The following is a 24797-nucleotide window of genomic DNA, read 5'->3' as shown; positions in this document are numbered from 1 at the left end:
GGCCAGGCCTAAAAAAAAAAAAAACACAAAAAAGAGGTGCAAAGTGACATGAATCTGTAGCTCCCCTAAAGTCGATTCTTCAAATGCTGGAACTAGGAGTGACTGTTTAACAGGAGTAATTTTAGTAAACTGAATAGTGTTCCTTTTAAACAAGTTTCAAATCAACAGCTCATCTTTACTGGCCAGGTGGACAATTGACCAGGGTTTTCAATGTCTTCTGTAGAGCATGCATGTATGTATGTATGGGTTTTGTTGTGCACAATGTTCTAGTGCCAGCCAGAGGGGAAGCAACTTGTGATGTCATCAATGGAACGTAGAAGATGCTGCAGAGCTAAAGGAGAATGCTCTGTTAGTCTGAAGTGGAGGTGGAACAATAAGAGGTGAAGACTAAAAGCTGTGTAATTCTGAAGATATCTTCACAGATGGGACCCCCAGAGCGCTTTCATATTTGGAGCACCCTATGATGTGAGGTCTCAGGTTTTTGTACAAGATGGCATAATTTGAGGTGAGATCATTTGCCTTTTCCTGACGTGACTGACAACACTTAGTTAGAACTGCATGTTGTCTCAACAGGACACAGTTTTTCTTTTTTTTAAACCAACTTTATTGAATTTCACAAAGCAGTTATACGTTGCAATCATGGTTGATCATTTGGCCCACTGCACTCCTCAAATTACATGAAACATAACTATACTTTCCAATGGAGTTTATGAGATTGCATGCTATGATTCAATTACATAGCATAGTCTTGGTAGTACTTTAGCGTTAAGTAGTAACACGATGTACTGAAGAACAGAAGAAACCCCTCCCCACCCACCATTCTGACATACCATTATCGCTATGTTTCTTATCTATCTTGTCGTCCTTTGCAGTGTATGTGCTAATAAATCCGGGAACAGACATTATCTGTAATTGTACGTGCTGTTTGTTGTCACATTATGGAGGTGTCCTTCGTATTTGTTGTGCAAGTCGGGGAGAGGGAGCCCCAACTTCATTTGTGACGGCACATATCTATGTGTGCAATCATTTTGTTGTGTTTGTGGTCATCGGGACAACAAAAGAGCCAGGGCTTTTAATGACTCTAATAATGCACCCAATTCCAGTGCAATGGGCTTCCTCCTCAGTCCTCTATATTCTTCCCTGCCCAGAGACGAGCTCTCCACACAGTCTGTCATAAGGTAAGGACAGTAAATCTAATGAAAATCCACACGAAAAAGGTACGACCATGCAAAAATGTCGTTCTCATCAGAAAAGAAACACTTCAGTTTTTACGACTGGCCTAGTGACAGCTCCAGCTATTTTGACCAGCGTCATGCTTTCAAAGAAAAATATTGATTAAAAAAAATATAATACAAAGATATAGGGGATTTCAGTCAGCATGCTCCAACCACTGCACTATTCAGGATGACAATTACTTTTTGCATCCATCTACTTTCCATAGAACACAAAAATAAAAATAACAGCTTTTCACCATATCACATGTAAAGAGCTGCCTGAAAAGTAATCCTTCTGTAGCAGAGCTGGTGTGACTCGGCATTCATATTTGAATTTGAAAGACATTTTCTTCCAAAAAGCAAGTTTATTTATATATTACCCACCTGGGCAAATTATGAATATTATAATTTTTATATATTATTTTAAATTTTGTATGTTTGCCAAACCCAGACTTATTAACTTTGCCTTTGCTTGTTTTTCTTTTAATAAACGAAAGATGTTGCGAAAGATTCTTAACAGAAACCTATATTAATATTATCATTAAAATGAGTAAAAAAATGACACATACCCTGCAAAAGGAGTTTGATTTCAGTGAAGAGTTGTTCAAAACACCCCCCCCCCCCCCTCCCCCCCAAGAAGTGTCCAGGGATGTGAAATTCCTATTGCCAGACGCCCAGGACATATTGTTTGGGGTCGAAGGCAAAACGTTTTCAAGTTTATCTTGTCCTTGGGACAAGTAGGCCCAACCCCCTGCAGCACAAACCCTTTACAGAAAAGGGAACGGTCTGCAGTTGAGGTATAGGGTCTCCAAATGGTAATGCTGTTTTAATTCATATTCATGGCTCAATAATGAAAAGCCTTCATTATTAGGATGAGCATTGTAAATTTACATTTTGAGGTCACAGTGCTCTACTGACAGTAGTTCCAGTAAACAAATTAAAAAAAAAAAATAATGATGCATGCTAGTATTTCCAAAAATATTCCTAATGGAAAAATCACTGTAGCCATTTTCAAAAAGATTATGGCACACATGAAAATAAACAAGCACTGGCAAAGCCAGCCAATAAAACTTTTTTTTGTGGGTTTTCGGTTTTGTTAATGCCTGTTTTGTTTTGACAGGGCTTTTTGTAGAACTTTATTGCTGTGGGAGCTGCCAGACCCACGCCATTGTAACAAACAATGGCAAAAAGGGAAAAAAATGTTTTTGGTCTTAAAAAGCACACATTGCCACTAGTGGCGTAACAAAGGCCCAACAGACCCCCTCCAGGGGACCCCCACTGTAAAGCTAGCCAATAGACAGAGTGAAACAGAAGTTTAATAAAAGCAAAATGTCTTGGTTAACGCCAGACCTAATTAGGGACCCAATTCCTAAAGAAAGTGACAACAGTGCACCTGTGATAAATGTTTTTGAATTTGTGGCTTTCATTAATTCACAAGAACTTACAGAACAGACCATGAAATCTTACTCCTAGGAAATATATGTGAACTGTATTTTAGCACGAACAAATGTGTGTGTAGATTGACTCATGTGAAAAATCTATTGAAAATTTAAAAGTTCACTTTGCCTCCAACCACGTTTTTCCCAACCCTGAAAGAACTTCTACTATTGTCAGGAGCAAATTTCCCACCTTTCTCATTATGGGAAAAGATTAGGGAAGAGCTGGTGAGAATCCTCAACACATGCAAGTTAGTAGGTTTGCATATTCAAAGGCATTCCAGTCCTGTAACTATTGCTTACTGCATCCGTCAGCCCCAATATGTAGATCTGCGGAAAGGTGACAAAATAAGGAAATTGCTATAGTAGGGATTGGAATTGCAAACATTCAAGCCCTACTATAGTAGTAGCCCTGGCATAATCAGATAGGCTATTATCAGAGCTCTCACATATTGAGATTGCTACCATAATTTAATCGCCACACAACATGGCACCAAAGGGACAAGTAGATTTAAGAAGCAACCTGTCCCATGGACAAGTAGTTATTTTATTAAATTCCACACCTCTGAATGTCATGTTCTACAAAAATGAGATCCAAGTCTGGATGAACTTTTACTTATTTAACAGTGCCACTAGCCGCGTAAGAAGGAATTCTCAACCAGTTTTTTTTTTTTTTTTTTTTTTTTTTTTTTTTAACTAGAATATTCACCCCTCCAGGGATAGAAGATCTTTATAATCGGATAGCCCACCTTTGATATGTGGCTTAGCTTTGGGCCTTTAGACGCAGGTCTAGCCCATAACACCGGGTTATGAGACTGAATTTGAACAATTTTGTTGTAGCAATTTACTAAGTTGACTTCTAAACAAAACATAAGAAACATAACATATTCCTTCCTTAAAAAGAACAAAATCTGCTAACAAACTTACTTTCAAATTAGTGAAAAGCTATAATACAAGATTTAAATACAGTTCAACAAAGAAAATCGAACCCTTTGGGTTTAATAGTCCTTCTTTTTGTTTTTCAACATGTATACATGCTCCTTCCTCTTGACCATGAGCACTATCCTCTTGACCATGAGCACTATCTTCTCCTTCATTTTCTATAATCATATCTTGGGTAGTACCACATAGTTCATCATACATTTAGGCATTGACTTGCTCTTTTCTTGAGCTTTCACTGTCTATGGTACATTCAGTTTTTTTGCACTTGCTCCTCAGTATTACACTCATAACTAGCTTCTTTTTGCTTAGACCCATAACTACCATTATACAAATCAATAATACCCTTGAGAATTGCAATTCTTTTGAGGTTCCAAACTTTTCCATCACTCAAAAGAACAGCATTGCGTAATACCTTGGATAATTGTAAAGGTTCTGAAAATTGACTTTCACCCTTTCGTACCGTCCATTTTTTTTCACTTTTACCCACATACCTTTGTAGACCACTACCTTACTAGAACCTATCCTGGAGTCCAAATTCTCTTTAAAAAAATTTATGTGTATCAATAATTCACTTCCTAATATCAGATTGAATCAACCATTCCAGATTGTATTTGGTTCTTGGCTCTCTTTCCGTCATTATTTCAAAAGGGGTCATTCCTAACGCCTCATGAATGCTTGTACAGTACGTCCATGCAGGCTTACATACCTGAACTGCCCAACCTTCTCCATTCATGCTAGCTATCTGTATGGCATTATTTTTTTTTACTTTATTGAACCTGTCAATCATACCGTTACCACTGGGATTATATAAAGAGGTGGTCTTATGACTGACTAATTTTCTCATAGCCAACTTAGACACAAATTGCACACCATTATAACTTACAATTTGCACAGGCAGACGTTCATCTACAAACATCTTGTCCACAAATCTCAACACTTTTTCAGAGTCTATTTTGTTTTTACAACCTTAATGACTGGCCATCTAGAAAATACACCAATCGTGGCAATAATAATGTATTTTGGAGCAGAACGTTTGGGTCCCATAATGTCTATGGCAACTGTATGCCATGGTTTTTCCAGAACAATTTGTTCACACATATTGGGTCTCAAGGTTTTTAAAGCGTTATCTGCATTTGCACAAACTATGCAATTCCGGACCATTCTTTCAGCATTCATATTAATACCAGGCCACCAATACCATTTCTTTACTCTTTTGTTTAGTCTTCACTACACCACGATGATCTCATGGCACAAGTTCATTACACAACTTCTAAGAGTGGTTGGGGGAATTACTCTATCACTTCTGAAAACTATACCATTAACTACAGATAATTCATCTTTAATCCCCCAAAAGGGTTTACATTTTTTGTAGATTTTATCTTTTTTAGGCCAACCCCGCTCTACCCACTCAATGACTTGCTGCAACTCCTTATCCTTGATGTACTCTTGGTTCTAAACTTCTTTCACACTGATGACACCTGCACCATGAATTAATGCAGATCATCCCATTCATTCTCATTACATTCTTGTATTTTCAAGGGCATGCAAGAGGAGGGAAAAAAAAAAAAAAGAAAATCAGCTAATACATTGCTCTTACCAGGTACATACTCAATACTACAAAAATAAAAGGACATTCTTGCAATTCTAGCCGACTCCTTTTAAATACCTTTAGTGGTTTATAATTAAACTCAAGGTTTGTGGTCACTACAAACAATGTACAACTTGCCCCACACAAATGTCCAAAAATGTTCCAGTGCCCAAACACAAGCAAGAGTTTCCTTTTCAATAACAGAGAACGTCTCTTCAGTAGGTGGTGAAGCACGGGATGCAATTGCAATTAAGGTTTCCTTCCCCTTCTCATCAACCTGTGACAAAACACCTCCTAACTCTTTATTACTAGCATCTACTGTGACAAAATTATTTCAATCAGGGTCAAAACAGCCCAATACAGTTGCCTGCAAATGGCATTCTTAATATCAGCGAACTCTTTCACCTGCATCAGACCATAAGGATTCCACTCTATTTTTGAGTAACTGTCTGATATTGTACACTGTATTAGAAACTCATCTCACAAATTTAGAATAAAATTCCACCAATCCCAAAAATGACTTTACATCATCTTTGCTGGCGGGATTGGGGAATTTTGGATAGCTTCTACTAACGTACGTTTAGTGGCCACTCCCTCACTACACAAAACATATCCCAGGTAGGATAAAGAATTTACTCCAAATTTGCATTTAGAGAGTGTTCTATCGTTAAACCATGATCTTTCAATTTCCTTATCACTTCTATCATGCTCTAACTTATCCTCGCCAAATAATAAAATGTCATCTTGAAAACACCTCACTCTAGGATGTTTCCCAAACAATTGATGCATTTAATCTTTGAAAAACTGCTGCCACAGAAGCTAGCCCAAAAGGCATCCTTTTATACTGAAAACACCCACAGTGGGTAACAAACACTGTGTACTGTTTACTCTTGTAATTTAATTTGATCTGGTAATAAGCTAACGATCAGTCTATAGTCGAAAACTATTTAGCATTCTTCACCAATACTAACATCTCAGAAATTTTGGGAAGAGGAAATGTATCTACAACTATGTTAAATAAATGACTTAAATCAACACACAACCATATTTTGCCATTGGACCGTCTTGCCACAACAACTGGAGAACTCCACTCAGATGATTCGATAGTTGTTATGTCAGCCTTAGACAATTTCTCCAATTCCTCCACCACATCCTTTCTAAGGATAACAGGAATATTTCTTGCCTTGTGTACCTTTGAAGAAGCATTACTTTTTAAAACTATGCAGTGCAGTGCACAAAACATTTCAATATACCAATGCCCCCACTGAAAACCTTCAGGAATTTTTTTAAGCATCTCCTTTCCCACTCTCCCCATCATCTATAACCATGACCGGTTCAGGACTTTTCATATCCAAAAATCATATGTAATTCATCTTGATCTCTCCACCCCAATATAGATGGTCCCTTCCTTGCTACATATTTCTATGACCTAAAAGGCTTATTTTCCCTCCTGAAAATCCTTCCGGATTTATATCCGTTTCTAATAAGTTTTTTCCAAGCTTATTATTTTTTATTCATTCTTCCACACTTCTTCATTTACAATTGTAAATGGTAATCCCGAATCCACATGCATCTGTGTTTCCACACTACCTATGGTCATTAAACAATGTTTTTTTCTTCTTCACTTCTGAATTCTCATTTATATTTAAACACAAAAGACTTCTTTAAATTGTTCAATGTCAAGCTAGTTATCCTTAACAACATAAACAACTTTTTCAATACCGAGTTCTTCCTCACTGGAACTCACTTTTGTCATCAATACATTTCACTTTAATATTTTCTTTTTGTTACATGCCCTCGCAAAATGTCCAATTATTCCACATGCTGAACATCTTTAATTGCTGGGCAATTTTTGTTAGAAGCTAAATGTGAACAGCTATCGCACCGATAACATTTTAAAGTTTATTTCCCTATAATTTCTTGTGTTTACACTTTTTATTTTTTATTTTTTTAACTTTGTTGAACAAGTTACTTACCTTCGGTAACGCTTTTTCTGGTGGATACAATAGCTTCCTCACCTTAGGAATTCATCCTTGCACCAGCATCCGACGGAAAGTTCTCTTCCTAGCTCTCCACGTAGACGAGGACGTCACAGTAGGACGGCTCCACGCGACTCCGTCTGACGTCACCGTGCCAATAAGAGGCCCGCATAGATATATATATATATATATATATATATATGGAAAATGTCACTTACCCAGTGTACATCTGTTCATGGCATGAGACGCTGCAGATTCACATGCTTTGCACATCCCGCCATCTAGTGTTGGGCTCGGAGTGTTACAAGTTGTTTTTCTTCGAAGAAGTATTTTAGAGTCACGAGATCGAGGGACTCCTCCCCTTTCGGCTCCATTGTGCATGGGCGTCGACTCCATCTTAGATTGTTTTCCCCGCAGAGGGTGAGATAGGAGTTGTGTATTATAGTAATAGTGCCCATGCAATGGAGTAAATATGTATGTACATAATGTTGTTTGAAGCGATATATTTACAAATGTTCAAGATCAACTTTAAAACGGCTACAGGCTCCCGGGGAGGCGGGCGGGCGCATGTGAATCTGCAGCGTCTCATGCCACGAACAGATGTACACTGGATAAGTGACATTTTCCGTTCAATGGCATGTGTAGCTGCAGATACACATGCTTTGCATAGACTAGTAAGCAGTTATCTCCCCAAAAGCTGTGGCTCAGCCTGTAGGAGTTGAAGATGTTTGAAATAAAGTTCGTAGTACTGCTTGTCCTACTGTGGCTTGCTGTGTTGTTAACACATCCACGCAGTAATGCTTGGTAAACGTATGAGGCGTAGACCATGTGGCTGCCTTACATATTTCAGTCATTGGAATGTTTCCTAGAAAGGCCATGGTAGCACCTTTCTTTCTAGTTGAGTGCACCTTTGGTGTTATAGGCAGTTCTCTTTTTGCTTTGAGATAACAGGTTTGAATGCATTTAACTATCCATCTGGCAATGCCTTGTTTAGATATTGGATTCCCTGTATGAGGTTTTTGGAAAGTAACGAACAATTGTTTTGTTTTTCGAATTTGTTTTGTTCTGTCAATGTAGTACATTAATGCTCTTTTGATGTCTAATGTATGTAGTGCTCTTTCAGCTACAGAATCTGGTTCTGGAAAGAACACTGGTAGTTCTACCATTTGATTTAAGTGGAACGGTGATATGATTTTTGGTAAGAACTTAGGATTTGTTCTTAAAACTACTTTATGCTTGTGTATCTGAATAAAGGGTTCTTGTATGGTAAATGCTTGTATTTCACTTACTCTTCTTAGAGATGTGATGGCAATTAGAAATGCTACTTTCCATGTTAAATATTGTATCTCACATGAGTGCATGGGTTCAAATGGTGGACCCATGAGCCGTGTTAAGACAATGTTGAGGTTCCACGAAGAAACTGGTGGTGTTCTTGGTGGGATAATTCTTTTCAGGCCCTCCATAAAAGCCTTTATGACTGGGATCCTAAATAGTGAAGTTGAGTGCATAATTTGCAGATAAGCTGAAATTGCGGTGAGATGTATCTTAATGGATGAAAAAGCTAGCTTTGACTTTTGTAAGTGCAGTCGGTAGCTGACAATGTCTTTAGCAGATGCGTGTAAGGGTTGAATTTGTTTATTATGGCATTAATAAACAAATCTTTTCCACTTATTTGCATAGCAATGTCTTGTGGTTGGTTTTCTAGCTTGTTTAATGACCTCCATACATTCCTGTGTAAGGTCTAGATGTCCGAATTCTAAGACTTCAGGAGCCAAATTGCTAGATTCAGCGATGCTGGATTTGGGTGTCTGATCTGATGTTTGCGTTGAGTTAACAGATCTGGTCTGTTTGGTAGCTTGATATGAGGCACTACTGAGAGGTCTAGTAGTGTTGTGTACCAAGGTTGTCGTGCCCAAGTTGGTGCTATTAATATGAGTTTGAGTTTGTTTTGACTCAATTTGTTTACCAGATATGGAAGGAGTGGGAGAGGGGGAAAAGCGTATGCAAATATCCCTGACCAACTCATCCATAACGCATTGCCCAGAGACTGATCCTGTGGGTACCTGGATGCGAAGTTTTGGCATTTTGAGTTTTCTTTTGTTGCAAATAGGTCTATTTGTGGTGTTCCCCATCTTTGGAAGTAAGTGTTTAGTATTTGGGGTTGAATCTCCCAATCGTGGATCTGTTGGTGATCCCGAGAGAGATTGTCTGCTAACTGGTTCTGAATTCCTGGAATGAACTGCGCTATTAGGCGAATGTGGTTGTGAATCGCCCAATGCCATATTTTCTGTGCCAGGAGACACAACTGTGTTGAGTGTGTTCCTCCCAGTTTGTTCAGATAATACATCGTTGTCATATTGTCTGTTTTGACAAGAATGTGTTTGTGGGTTATTATAGGTTGAAATGCTTTCATCGCTAGAAATACTGCAAGTAGTTCTAAGTGATTTATGTGAAACTGACTCTGCTGAGTGTACCACTGTCCTTGGATGCTGTGTTGGTTGAGGTGTGCTCCCCACCCTATCATGGAGGCATCTGTTGTTATTACGTATTGAGGCACTGGGTCTTGAAAAGGCCGCCCTTTGTTTAAATTTATAGTGTTCCACCATTGAAGCGAGGTGTATGTTTGGCGGTCTATCAACACTAGGTCTTGAAGTTGACCCTGTGCCTGTGACCATTGTGATGCTAGGCACTGTTGTAATGGCCGCATGTGCAATCTTGCGTTTGGGACAATGGCTATGCATGAGGACATCATGCCTAGTACTTTCATCACCATCTTGACTTGTATCTTTTGTTTTGGGTGCATGGCCTGTATTACATTGTGAAATGCCTGTACCCTTTGTGGACTTGGAGTGGCAATCCCTTTTGTGCTGATTGTCGCTCCTAAGTATTGTTGTATTTGACACGGATGAAGGTGTGACTTGTTGTAGTTGAGTGAGAAACCTAGTTTGTGAAGGGTTTCTATTACATGCTTTGTGTGTTGTGAACACCGTTCCTTCGTGTTGGTTTTGATTAACCAATCGTCTAGGTACGGGAACACATGTATTTGCTGTCTTCTGATATGAGCAGCCACTACTGCCAGGCATTTTGTAAAAACTCTTGGCGCAGTTGTTATCCCGAATGGCAACACTTTGAATTGGTAATGTACCCCTTGGAATACAAACCTTAAGTATTTTCTGTGTGAAGGATGTATCGGTATATGGAAGTATGCATCCTTTAGGTCTAGTGTTGTCATGTAGTCTTGTTGTTTGAGCAATGGGATTACGTCCTGCAGTGTCACCATGTGAAAGTGATCTGATTTGATGTAGATATTTAATGTTCTGAGATCTAATATAGGTCTTAGAGTTTTGTCTTTTTTGGGTATGAGAAAGTACAGTGAGTAAACTCCTGTTCCTCTCTGATGTATTGGTACCAACTCTATTGCCTCTTTTTGCAACAACGCTTGGACCTCCGGTTGTAGAAGATCCATGTGTTGTTTTGACATATTGTGTGTTTTCGGTGGGACATTTGGAGGGAATTCTAGAAATTCTATGCAATAACCATGCTGGATAATGGCTAGGACCCACGTGTCTGTTATTTCCTCCCAGTTTTTGTAGAACTTGGTTAGTCTCCCCCCCCCCGACTGGTGTTATGTGTTGGGGATTTGTGACGCCGAAGTCACTGTTTATTTTGTGGAGTTTTGGGACTTTGGAACTTCCCTCTACTCTTTGGGAACTGTCCCCCTCTATATATTGTCCCCAAAAACTTCCCCGCTGGTATTGGCTCTGATAAGTGGGCCTTGTTTGTGAGGTTGTGGGTTCTGTGCCTTGTCCTCGAAAGCCCCCTCGAAACTGTGATTTGGGACATGTGCCTCTGGTCTGTGGGGAGTAGATTGCGCCCATGGGTTTGGCCGTATCCGTGTCCTTTAAGTTTTGATAGCGGTGTCCACCTCCGGCCCAAACAACTGCTGTCCGTTAAATGGCATATTCAGCACGGCTTGTTGTATTTCCAGCTTGACTCCTGATGTACGCAGCCATGCATGTCTCCGTAATGTCACTGCTGTATTTAAAGTCCTAGCAGCTGTGTCTGCTGCATCCATTGCTGACCGTATCTGACTGTTCGAGATACTCTGTCCTTCCTCCACCACTTGTTGTGCTCTCTTTTGGAACTCCTTTGGCAAATGTTCTATAAATGTTGCATTTCATCCCAATGAGCCCTATCATATCGCTCCAACAAGGCCTGTGAGTTGGTAATGCGCCAATGGTTGGCTGCTTGTGCCGCCACTCTTTTCCCTGCCGAACTTACGACTCTCTTTGTCTGGAGGCGGTGCATCTCCTGAGGTGTGTGAGTTTGCCCTCTTGCGAACTGCCCCTACTACCACTGAGTCCGGTGTTAACTGTTGTGTGATGTACACAGGGTCTGTTGGTGGCGGTTTAAATTTTTTCTCCACCCTTGGAGTAATGGCCCTTCCTTTCACAGGCTCCTCAAACACTTGTTTGGAGTGTTTTAGCATTCCAGGTAGCATGGGGAGGCTCTGGTACTGGCTATGTGTGGACGACAGTGTGTTAAATAAGAAGTCGTCTTCAATTGGCTCTGCATGCAGGGTGACATGAAACGCTGCTGCTCTTGACACCACCTGTGTGTAGGCGGTACTGTCCTCAGGTGGTGATGCGCCAGTGTCAGATAACATTCCTGACTGTTATCCAGCTAGACCATCATAAAGATCTCACACGTCTGGATCATCCTGACTTATCCCTGTATGAGTTGGGGACTGCATCACTGGTGGAGTGGCTACCGGTGATGGCTGTGGAGAGCGTTGTGGAGATGGTGGCGGGGTTACTTGTCTTGCCACCTTTGCCTGTGGCTGCTTGTCTTTTTCTTGGAAGGCAAGTTTTCGTTTCATTCGTATCGGAGGAAGAGTACTGATCTTCCCTGTGTCCTTTTGAATGTGGAGCCTTCTTTGGGTGTAATCTGGCTCCATTATCTCTAGCTCCTGTCCAAATCTGTGTGTTTGCATTTGTGAGGACAGGCCTTGTTCCTCTGTGTAGGAACTTGTTTTCAGTTCCGAGGCTGAATCTTTCGGTACCGAAACCTTTTCGGCTGCTTTTTTCGGTTCAGACAACACTTTTTTGCTCTTTGGCATACTGATCTCTTGGTGCCGACTTGGTTCGGTGCCGCTCTCTCTGTGCCGAGATTGCTCTGACCCGGTGTCTCGGGGTCAAGTCTGCTCTGTGCCGGTATCTCGACCAGAGTCGGATGACTTCGACACATGCATGCCCTTTTTCGGTGCCGATGCTAGGTCACTTATTTTTTGGGTTAAGTCATGGCCTGCCGGAGTGGCGTCCCCTGGGCTTTAGCGGTCTTTGCATGAGTTTTGTGTATCGACGTCTTACTCACGGTTTTTGGCGTCTGTTCAGGATCGACCTCTTCCAAGTCCGAATCCTCGATGGAGAAGGTTTCCTCTTCTTCCTCCATGTGTTTTTGTCCTGTCGGCACCGACGCCATCTGTAGTCTTCTTGCTCTTCGGTCTCTCAACGTCTTCCTGGACCGAAACGCTCGACAGGCCTCACAGGTATCCTCCTTGTGTTCTGGAGACAAACACAAATTACAGACCAGATGCTGATCTGTATAAGGATACTTGTTGTGACATTCGGGGCAGAAGCGGAATGGGGTCCGTTCCATTAGCCTTGAAGACGCACGTGGTCGGGCCGACCTGGCCCCGCCGGGGAATCGAAAACCCCAAAGGGCCGCCGGAGCTCTTCAAAATTCGATGTCGATCTGTTGTAACTAACCAGATACCGAACGCAAACAATACCGTATAATTTTCTGAAATTTTCACTAACTTTCCGAACCGAAACGCGGAGCGAAAATGAACGCGTCCGAACCTGATGGCGGAAAGAAAACAATCTAAGATGGAGTTGACACCCATGCGCAATGGAGCCGAAAGGGGAGGAGTCCCTCGATCTCGTGACTCGAAAAGACTTCTTCGAAGAAAAACAACTTGTAACACTCCGAGCCCAACACTAGATGATGGGATGTGCAAAGCATGTGTATCTATATATATGGAAAATATCAATATATATACATATATCTATACAACCACATATCCTAGTGCAATCAGACAGGCAAGGGGGAGGCAGGTGGGACTGTGAGGAATCCACAGGTAGCTATTGTATCCACCAGAAAAAGCGTTACAGAAGGTAAGTAACTTGTTCTTCTGATGGATACAAACTACCCGTGGATTCCTCACCTTATGAATAGAGTCCCAAAACAGTACCGCACTCAGAGGTGGGTGCCCGTCTGATTACACCAAGAAATCCTGTATAACAGATCGTGCAAAACGGCCGTCCCTCTGAACCTCACCATTCAAGCAGTAATGCTTAGCAAAAGTGTGGAGGGGCGCCCAAGTTGCCGCCTTACAAAATGTCCACCACCGGGACTCCCCTTGCCAGGGCCGAAGTGGCCAACTTAGCCCAGGTGGAGTGAGCCCTGATTCCCTCAGGAGGAATTTTCTTTACCAGTAAGTAGCAAACTTTTATACAAAGAAGGACCCACCTGGAGACTGTTTTTTTATTGACAGCTCTGACCTTCCGCTGACCAACATACCCCACGAACAGCTGATCTTTTCGTCCTCTCAATATAAAAACTGATAGCCCTTCTAGGGTCCAATCGGTGGAGTCTCTCTTCCTCTTTAGAGGGGTGGGGAGGAGGGTAGAAAGAAGGAAGGGTAATAGCCTGTCCCATATGAAAAGGAGTGACAACTTTTGGCAAGAAAGCCACCCTGGTTTTCAGTACCACTTTATCAGTAAAAAAACAAGGTAAAGGGGGGGTGTTACAGAAACGGCTTGAAGCTCCCCCATCCTCCTAGAAGAAGTTATAGCAACAAGGAATACTGTCTTAAGAACCAAATACCTTAAAGGACATGAATGCATGGGCTCGAACCGTGAACCCATCAGAAATGTTAACACAAGATTTAAATCCCACTGAGGCATGTTAAAAGGCGTGGGGGAAACTTATTAAGTAAGCCCTTAATAAACCTATTTTCGGAGATTTGAACAAAGAGGGCTGATCCGGGAGACAAAGAAAAGCTAATAAAGCAGCAAAATATACTTTCACTGTAGCTACTGAACAGCCATTCTTCGCCAAAGTAAGGGCAAATAACAAAACATCGTAAAGGTGGGCCTTCAAGGGATCTTTCCTCTTCTCTCCACACCAACTAACAAATTTAGCCCACCTATTGGCATAAATGGATTTAGTGGAGTGTCGCCTGGACGATAGAATAACATCCACTACATCCGGTGGGAGAGAAAAAGAACTCAGGTTGCCCCGTTCAATCTCCAGGCATGTAGTTGTAAGCTCTAGAGGTGGGGGTGTAGAACCTGCCCTGCGACTGCGAGAGGTCTGCCCTGAGCGGGAGACAGAGCGGAGGGCACTTTGAGAGTTGTAGAAGGTCTGTACACCACACCCTTCTCGGCCAATCCGGTGCCACCAAGATGACTTGGGCTCTGTCTTGGCAAATCTTCCTTAGGACCCAAGGAATCAAGGGTAGGAGGTCGCGTAAAGCAACTGGCCGCCCCGGGGTATTTGAAACGCGTCCCCCAACGCTCCTCACAACGGATACGGGAGACTGCAGAACAATGGACAGTGCGCATTCTCCAGAGAGGCGACTAGATCTACTTGCAGAGACCCCCACATCTCGAAGATGTACCGGACTAGATCTGGGTGGAGGTGCCACTCATGATCGCCCAAGAAGCGCCAACTGAGACTGTCCGCACGTACGTTCAGAACCCCGGCCAAATGATTTGCTATCAAGCAAATCTGATAGTCCTGAACCCAGGACCAGAGCCGCAGAGCCTCTCTGCAGGGAAGGTACGACCCTACTCCTCCCTGCTTGTGTACGTACCACATCGCAGTAGTGTTGTCTGTGAGGACTTGAACTGACTGACCGCGAAGGGAAGGGAGGAAGGCCTTGAGAGCCAGACGTATTGCCCGCAGTTCCAACAGACTGATATGAAACATCTGTTCCACTGGAGACCAATGACCCTTGATCTCCAGATCCCCCAGATGAGCACCCCACCCTAGAGTGGAGGCCTCCGTTACAACTGTGGCCACTGGAGGTGGTAGTGAGAACGGCCTTCCTTGGGAAAGGTTGTCATCCACTGCCCACCACTGGAGATCCGCTGCAGTGTCCCTGGAGATCCTTACCGAATCCTTGATATCCCCTTTGTGCTGAAACCACTTCCTGCGGAGGCACCACTGAAGAGCCCTCACATGCCAGCACGCATGAGTGACCAACAGAATACAAGAAGCGAACAGACCAAGCAGGCGTAAGACCTTGAGGACCGGGACAACCGATCCATTTCAAAACATTGGAATCAGCGCCTGAATGTCCCCAATCCGCTGAAGCGGAGGGTAGGCCCGATACAATGTTGTATCCAGTACTGCCCCTATGAACAGGAAGCGTTGAGGGCTCCAGGTGAGACTTGGGCACGTTTACCGAAAACCCCAGGTCGAACAACAACTGGGTTGTCACCTGCAGGTGATGCAGCACCAACTCAGAAGACTTGGCTTTGATCAACCAATCGTCCAGGTAAGGGAATACCGCTATTCCTTTCCGCCTGAGATGTGCTGCAACCATCGATATCACCTTTGTGAAGACTCGAGGTGCTGAAGTAAGTCGAAACGGAAGGACCGCAAACTGGTAGCGTTGCGACCCCACTACAAACCGGAGATACTTCCTGTGCGACTTGAGTATAGAGATGTGAAAGTACGCATCCTGCAAGTCGACAGACACCATCCAATCCCCCTTGTTCAATGCCAGAAGTACCTGTGCCAGAGTCAGCATTTTTAATTTCTCCGGCTTGAGGAACCAATTCAAAATCCTCAGGTCTAGGATCGGCCTCAGACGACCGTCCTTCTTGGGGATCAAGAAATATCTTGAACAACCACCTGACCCCTTTCCTGCTCTGGAACCAACTCTATTGCACCCCTTGATAACATGGTCAGAACCTCCTCTTGCAACAACAGAAGATGGCCCTCCGAACAAAACTAGGGACGAGGGGGGAAGGGAGGAGGCAGCTCCAGAATGGGGAGAGCATATCCTTTTTCCACAATATTCAACACCCAGGAGTCTGCTGTTATCAACTCCCACTTGCAGAGAAAAAGATGAAGCCTTCCCCCTACAGGAGAGGCATGTTCGATAAAGTGTGGAAAACTAGGGCTGCCTTCCCTGCTGTTGTCAACCAGAGGAAGAGGATGACAAAGAAGGGTGTTGCTGGACTGCCCCTCTAACTCTAGCCCTCCCACACCATCTAAAGGGTCAATAAGACCCGTTGGCAGGCTGTTGGGTCAAGAACTGGGGCCTTCGAAACACCGCCCCACGACCAAACCCTCTGAATCTGCGAAAGGACCTATACTGAGCAGCAGGGGTAGCTTGTAAACCTAAGGACTTTGTAGTCGCTCGGCCTGCCTTAAAACGTTCAAGGGCAGTCTCCGCTTTCTCTCCAAACAGCCGTTCACCATCGAAGGGCAAGTCAAGTAAGGTGGTCTGTACGTCCGAGGAGAATCCGGAGGACCTCAGCCACGCGTGCCTCCTTGTAGCAACAGATGTCCCCATCGCTCTAGCAATCGAGTCAGTGGTATCAAGGCCAGATTGTATAATCTGCTGCGCTGCAGCCTGTGCATCCGAAAAGTGTTCCAAAAGGCTTCTGCGCCTCCTGTGGCAGATCTCCGACCATAGCCGTGGCAGAATCCATAAGGGCATGGACATACCTGCCCAGCACACAGGTAGCGTTCACAGCCTTAAGCGCCATGCTGCAAGACGAAAAGATCTTTTTTGAAGACTGCTGCATTCGTTTGGACTCCCTATCAGACGGGGCCACAGGGAACGGACCAGGAGCAGACTTTGTGGAGCAAGACGCTTGAACCACTAAACTCTCCGGGGTTGTATCACGTGAGAGGAACCCAGGATCCTCGGGTGCCCCCCTATGTCTCCTTGCCACCACTCTTAACAGCTGGAGCCGAAACTGGCTTCCTCAACAAGTCCATAATAGGCTCCAACAAAGCCTCGTTAAAGGGCAGCAAAGGATCAGCAGATGTAGAAGGATGCAGCACCTCAGTCAGTAGATTGGTCTTCACCTCTGCTGCAGATAAAGGCCGGTCTAAATAGTCTGCTGCCTTTCTAATGACCGAGTGGAAGGACGCTGCCTCCTCCGTACACTCCCCCGGAGATGAAATGTCCCATTCCGGGGAAGTATCCAATCCACTGGCCGACCCCAATCCTTGGAATTCCTCCATAGGCTCCCCCTCTTCTAATTGTCGGTATTCTCCAAGAAGAGGTAAGGCCTCCCTCCGAGACCTCAAGCGGGATTCTAACCTCAGCGTTGACATAGACTCCATCAACGCAGAATCCTGACCAGGCACAGAAGATGCATGACGACAAACATCACTTGGACCCGGCGGCGACACGGACTTCAACGGCGCCTCCTTTGGAGTCGGTTGGCACACAGGTAATGGAGCCGGCTGGCCAGGGGAGAGCATCAGCGTCAGCTGACGCGGAGATGGCAACGGCGCCACAGATGTAGATGGGGACGCCAAGCCTCGAGGAGACACCATCGACGACGACCCGGCATAAACGGCTTTGACTGATATGGAGCCGGGGAGCCCAAAGAAAAAGCTAATGGCCCAGTGGGAACCGCCGGCCACCAGCAGGGGTCATAGCCTGGAAAACAGCATACATGGCATTTAAGAATGCAGTTGGATCCGCTCCCGGAGCCGGGAAGGCAGGCTAACGCTGTTCTTGATCCTGCTGCTGCACATCAGGCTCTTGTGGCGCCAGAGAAAACTGAGAGCCATGAGGAGCCACCTCATATACTGACGGCGTCGGAGAAACTTCTGGGCTTTGGAGCTGCGGAGTCACAGTAGGGCTCACTTCCCAATTACTCAGACGTCGAGTTGATGGCGACCTCGACTGGCTCTGTGTCGATCGGCGCCATGAACCATGACGACGCCGGGAGTCATGCAACTTCTCTTCTTATGCCTCCTGGAAGAGGTGTGAGAGGAAGCCCTCTTGTGGTCCTTCTTCTTAGCCTTCGCTAAGAAAAGCTTGACCTCTTTCCTTAAGTGCCTTAGGATTCATACTCTGGTACGAACCACACCCCTCAACATCGTGCTCGGAGATAAGGCACCAAAGGCAGTTCTCATGTGGATCCGTGACCGACATCCTACCTCCACACTCAAGGCTTGAAACCCGATTTTCTCGCAGGAGACATTGTAACAACCAAGGATACACTCTATCCAACGAGCCAGGAAAAAAATGTTGGAGTCTAAGGCACAGAAAAAAGGAAACTGATGTCAGCATGCTGACGAGGACCTCTTACTGGCACGGTGATGTCTGATGGAGTCGTATGGAGCCGTGCTATTGTGATGTCCTCGTCGACGTGGCGAGCTAGGAAGAGAACTTTCCGTTGGATGCTGGCGCAAGGATGAATTCATAAGGTGAGGATTCCATAGGTAGTTTGTATCCATCAGAAATTACTCTTATACTTAATCTTATTATAACTCTTTAGATTTTTTTTTTAAAAGCCTTTGCACTACGACTTGATAATTCAGCCTGTATTACTATCACAAATGTCTCTTTCAATTCAGCATCACTATTTACCCACAATCTCTCTTGAATTGGAGGATAATACGTATGCATGACCACTTGATCTCAAAAAGTTGTTCCTGCAAGTGGTCAAACTAGCAATCTTCCACCAATTTCCTTAGAGCACCAATATTTCCATCAATCGATTCTCCTGGTTCTTGCTTCCTCTGAAAAAAAATGTACATCTTAAAATCGTAATGCACACTTTGGGTGCAAAGTGGTTATCGAACTTCCTTAGCGCATCCTCAAAAACGTTAGAGTCACCACTCCCAATAGATTGTTATTCCCTCATGCACTTTCAATCCTTCAGGACCAACTGAACGTAGAAACATTTTCTTTTTCGGCTTCATAATATCTTCCTCATCAACTGTCTGAAAAACAAAAAACAAAAAAAAAAATGAAGCTTTCCATTGAACCCATTTCATTCATGGGTTCCCTCCAGCTAGCCAACCGGCTTGTGGAGATTGAAGTGCAAAATTCTGTGTTGTCATTTTCTAAACAGAATTCAGTCAGTGTCCTTTCTTCACCATAGGAGTAAATGACTTGTCCCAAAAAGAGCAAAGAGAAACCACAACTCACAAAGGGACTAGTTCACTGGTAAAAAATAAAAAGGTAAAATAGGTGTCATCTCAAATACTGTACTTGTTCCACTTGTGCTCCGCTGAACCATCACTTTAAGTACAATGCTTGTTCCACTTGAGCTTCATAGATCCAAAATACTTTAATTAGAGATACATACCTCAGATAGAATCTATACCGTTGACTTGAATGTATAGCTTCCACATCCACGAGTACAGAAAATGCATCCAAAATGGTCGTACGTAAACGTAAGATCTGCGCAGAGCAGCATACAGCAACAAAACTTGATGATGCACACAGCATACACTTCGTAGTACGCTCCTTTAAAAATGTAGTGCGCATCCAGGACAGAATCTCCGATGCAACAGCCCAGAAATTTATAAAATGTCGTTTACCATTACTGACATATTGTTACGAAGAAAATTGACTGAGCGGTAACCATTGTTAAGTTAATTATTATGCACGAAGATGGCAATAGATTAACAAACAGTACCTCAAGCTATCCAAAAGAAATGTGCCAAAATAGAAATAACATTTCCATAGCGTGATGCGTTCGTCCTCACAATGTTTTGAAAGAAGAACTCGTTGCCAATTTTGTTGTGTCGAAAAAAAATTAAGTTCTTCCGTTCAAGTCTATTTTATTCCAATTCAAACCATCCAAGCACAATTCTTCCGACAGCAAGTCTCTGCTCTCCACTTCACGAAACTACTCTCCCTGAATTCTATTACAGAAGAGAATTCCTGAAACATGCAGTGGAATGAAGAGCTGACACTGAAAATACACAACGCCTGTGCTTAAAGAAAAACGTAGCAATTTACTAAGTTGACTTCTAAACAAAACTTAAACATACCAAATGGAAAGCAGGGACCTCCACTGTAGACAGAGTGGTGCACAACCACTAATAGTTTGCAGAGAATTTAACATTCCAATGCTCATCTTTCTGTTACTTCCGGGTAATTTTAGTACATTCTACCCTTCAAACGGAGGAATGCTGAAACAGAACTCTGGACTTACAGCACTGGGCTATATGAGTTATTCAAAGGTATCTCCATCGTTATAGGCCGTTGGCTATGGTTCGTTTGGGAAACAGGAATTTACCACAACAGCCCTCATCAGCAGGCACTAATGCGGTAACCAAATTCTTTCCATTTACTTTGGATCGGTTTTATACTATATAGCAAACATGAATCCGAATGTTTCAATGAGAAAAGATATCTTAGCTCATCTTGCAGAAACCTGTGAGACTCCAGTTATAGGCAATGTCAAGGCACCAGATGTAAAATAACCCCCGGTACAGCATGATAGAGGCTGATATATATTAGCATACACTGCCACAGAGTTAGCATGAGCTGTACTATGCTCATGACATACATGGGCCACTGCAAAATTGTACCCTTGAGGGAAACAATGACACAGGTGGAAACACAGTCAAGTGCTACCAAAACAGATCACGTTGTTGCATATCTGTGAAAATGTACAAACATATAAAAGGAATAAGACTACTTAGGGAATGTGATGCACCGACTACTTTGGGAATGTAATGCACCCATGAATTTTACCTATATAGAACATAAGATATCATTAACAATAAAATCATTGCTGCTGCATTATTGACTAAAACCAGAAAATCTACATTGTATACATCATTTTGATCAAACTTCAAGTTGCAAAGTTAAGAGAAACAGTAGACAGCTGGCACTGCGAAGTATAACACATGCCTTTGATTTCATGGTTAGTTATATGTTTTAGCTCCTTGTGTGCTTCACTACTTAATAGGAAAGAGGTCCCCTATTCATTACCATGCCATGAATGGTAATGGACACACTAACATTGGTCCTAGCCCAGCATTAAGAGACGAATGCTGGATTTTGTATGTCACATTGCGCTGTGAATGATGGTTTGTGCATGGTAAAGTTATACGAGTATATAATATTTAAGAGAAGAAGCTAGGCAAAAGGACTTTATTTTCCATCAGCACAAGAAGTGCCATCACTGGTCTCCTCACCCATGTACCCAGAGCTCCACCATCCTCCCAGGACCTATGTAATGGCACATGGAGTGCAGTTGCATGGCTGGCGTGCCAAAGGCAAGCCTGTCTGCACCCCAAACCCTTGTTCTCCCACTACCTCAGATATCGTGCTGGGTTCCACAATGCTCTTAACACCAGCTGCCATTGGGCAAACAGTTGCCATACCACAACACAGAAGGAAGTTTACTTGCACCCCCTGCAAGTTCTCATTGACTCTCCCACACCCACCACTTACACACCAGAACCCCACTCTCTAACACTGAATAAACACCACCCAAATCACAACATGCCAACCTTAGAAGTATGCGCCTCAACACCTGCTCACTCACTAAATATGCCACAGAGATATGGGACCCACTGCACAACCAAACTCCAGACCTACTCTCACAAAAACATGACTAAACCCAACATCCGCACCAGATATCACTACCACCATCCCCGCAGGCTAGCAGATCGTTAGGCAGGACCATCAGCACAAGTTCAGAGGTGGAGTCACCATCATATTCAAAGAAGGCATCAGCTGAACCACCTACGTGGACACTACCGTCAGCTACTTGGAACAGTTCACAGTTAAGAAACACATCACAGTCAACAACGGCCTGGGCAGAACCCTCGCATACAGACCACATGGACCTTGTACCAATTTCACCGACAAGAGATTGTCACACCACTCAAAGTCAGCACCTTCATGCTGCTCGGGGAACATAACTTTCAGCCAGACAACCACACCAACCCAAACTCCACAGTCCTTCTTAAAAATAAAAATAAAAAAAAAGTTAAAAAAATACAAATAAAAAGCTTTACAAACCTTGGACTCACCCAGCACATTATCGAACCCACCCACACCACTGGACATATACTGGACCAGATTTTCTCCTCAATCTGCAAATCACAGAGGCAAGTCAGGTACTATAACCTGGACAGCCACGCCTTTGTCAGTTTCAGTGCACCCATCCCAGACTTATGACCATAGGAACAGCCTGCCGGAGTAGGAAAAGCATCTTAGAAAAGGAGGAGGATTTTGCCCTCTCCAAGCATTAACCTAAGCACACCAGCGACTTGCTGAAAGCCATCCAAAACCTCAGCAGCTCGATCACTGCATGTGCCAAAACCTTGGCTACCAGCAAGCACAACCCAAAGCCAAGAGCATAATCACAGGAACTAAGGCTGACAAAACGCCACCACAGGCAACTGAAGTGCAAATGGAGAACAAGTCAGGATATCGCAGATAAAGACTTCTTCAATTCAGCGAAAAGACGGTACCATCAACAGATATGGAACACCAAGAGCACAGCTCTTGCAGATCGCATCAACATCAGCACGGACATAAGCAAGAAAATCTTCAAAGATTACCACACCTTCTGCAACATATTTTCACAAGACCTTTGTAACAAGCTTTATGAATTAGTCTGTAACAAAATTGTGTGTGTGTATTATATATATATAATGTCACTTACCCAGTGTACATCTGTTCGTGGCATTAGTCGCTGCAGATTCACATGCTGTGCACATCCCGCCATCTGGTGTTGGGCTCGGAGTGTTACAAGTTGTTTTTCTTCGAAGAAGTCTTTTCGAGTCACGAGACCGAGGGACTCCTCCCATTTTGACTCCATTGCGCATGGGCGTCGACTCCATCTTAGATTGTTTTCCCCGCAGAGGGTGAGGTAGGAGTTGTGTATGCTAGTAATAGTGCCCATGCAATGGAGTGAATACGTATGTACATAATGAAGTTTAAAGTAATCTATTTACAAATTTACAAATGTTTAAGATCAACTTCTAAACGGCTACAGGCTCCCGCGGAGGCTGGTGGGCGCATGTGAATCTGCAGCGACTAATGCCACGAACAGATGTACACTGGGTAAGTGACATTTTCCATTCGATGGCATGTGTAGCTGCAGATACACATGCTGTGCATAGACTAGTAAGCAGTTATCTCCCCAAAAGCGGTGGTTCAGCCTGTAGGAGTTGAAGTTGTTTGAAACAATGTTCGTAGTACAGCTTGACCTACTGTGGCTTGTTGTGAAGTTAACACATCTACACAGTAGTGTTTGGTAAATGTATGAGGCGTAGACCATGTTGCTGCCTTACATATTTAGTTCATTGGAATATTTCCTAGAAAGGCCATGGTAGCACCTTTCTTTCTGGTTGAGTGTGCCTTTGGTGTAATAGGCAGCTCTCTCTTTGCTTTAAGATAGCAGGTTTGAATACACTTAACTATCCATCTAGCAATGCCTTGTTTTGAAATTGGATTTCCTGTATGAGGCTTTTGAAAGGCAATAAATAGTTGTTTTGTTTTTCGAATTAGTTATGTTCTGTCAATGTAGTACATTAGCGCTCTTTTGATGTCTAATGTATGTAGTGCTCTTTCAGCTACAAAATCTGGCTGTGGGAAGAACACTGGTAATTCTACCGATTGATTCAAGTGGAACGGTGAGATAACTTTTGGTAAAAATTTTGGATTTGTCCTTAGAACTACTTTATTCTTGTGTATTTGAATAAATGGTTCTTGTATGGTAAATGCTTGAATTTCACTCACCCTTCTTAAAGATGTGATAGCAATCAAAAATGCAACTTTCCACGTTAAGTATTGCATTTCACAAGAGTGCATGGGCTCAAAAGGCGGACCCATGAGTCGTGTTAAGACAATGTTGAGGTTCCATGAAGGAACTGGTGGTGTTCTTGGTGGTATAATTCTCTTTAGGCCTTCCATAAATGCTTTTATGACTGGTATCCTAAATAATGAAGTTGAGTGCGTAATTTGTAGGTAAGCTGAAATTGCAAGTAAGATGTATCTTTATGGAAGAGAAAGCTAGTTTTGATTTTTGCAAATATAGTAAGTATCCTACTATATCTTTTGCAGATGCGTGTGAGGGTTGAATTTGATTATTATGGCAGTAATAAACAAATCTTTTCCACTTATTTGCATAGCAGTGTCTAGTGGTAGGCTTCCTAGCTTGTCTTATGACGTCCATACATTCTTGTGTGAGGTCTAAGTGTCCGAATTCTAGTATTTCAGGAGCCAAATTGCTAGATTCAGCGATGCTGGATTTGGATGTCTGATCTGTTGTTTGTGCTGTGTTAACAGATCTGGTCTGTTTGGTAGTTTGACATGAGGTACTACTGAAAGGTCTAGTAGTGTTGTGTACCAAGGTTGTCTTGCCCATGTTGGTGCTATTAGTATAAGTTTGAGTTTGTTTTGACTCAACTTGTTTACTAGATATGAAAGGAGTGGGAGAGGGGGAAAAGCGTACGCAAATATCCCTGACCAATTCATCCATAGCGCATTGCCCTGAGACTGATGTTGTGGGTACCTGGATGCGAAGTTTTGGCATTTGGAGTTTTCCTTTGTTGCAAATAGATCTATTTGTGGTGTTCCCCAAATTTGGAAGTAAGTGTTTAGTATTTGGAG

General features: G+C 43.1%; 1 protein-coding gene across 2 annotated transcripts in view; it reads right to left on the bottom strand.

Moving 5' to 3' along the window:
* The window catches only part of FKBP4 (FKBP prolyl isomerase 4), a 195798-nt gene that overhangs the window by 124536 nt on the left and 46465 nt on the right, over positions 1–24797 (bottom strand). The window lies entirely within an intron of this gene.

The sequence above is a fragment of the Pleurodeles waltl genome, chromosome 4_1, assembly GCF_031143425.1.
Source record: "Pleurodeles waltl isolate 20211129_DDA chromosome 4_1, aPleWal1.hap1.20221129, whole genome shotgun sequence".
Taxonomy (NCBI): Eukaryota; Metazoa; Chordata; class Amphibia; order Caudata; family Salamandridae; genus Pleurodeles; species Pleurodeles waltl.
The sequence above is the reverse complement of the archived record's forward strand: the minus strand, read 5'-3'. Positions and strand labels throughout refer to the sequence as shown.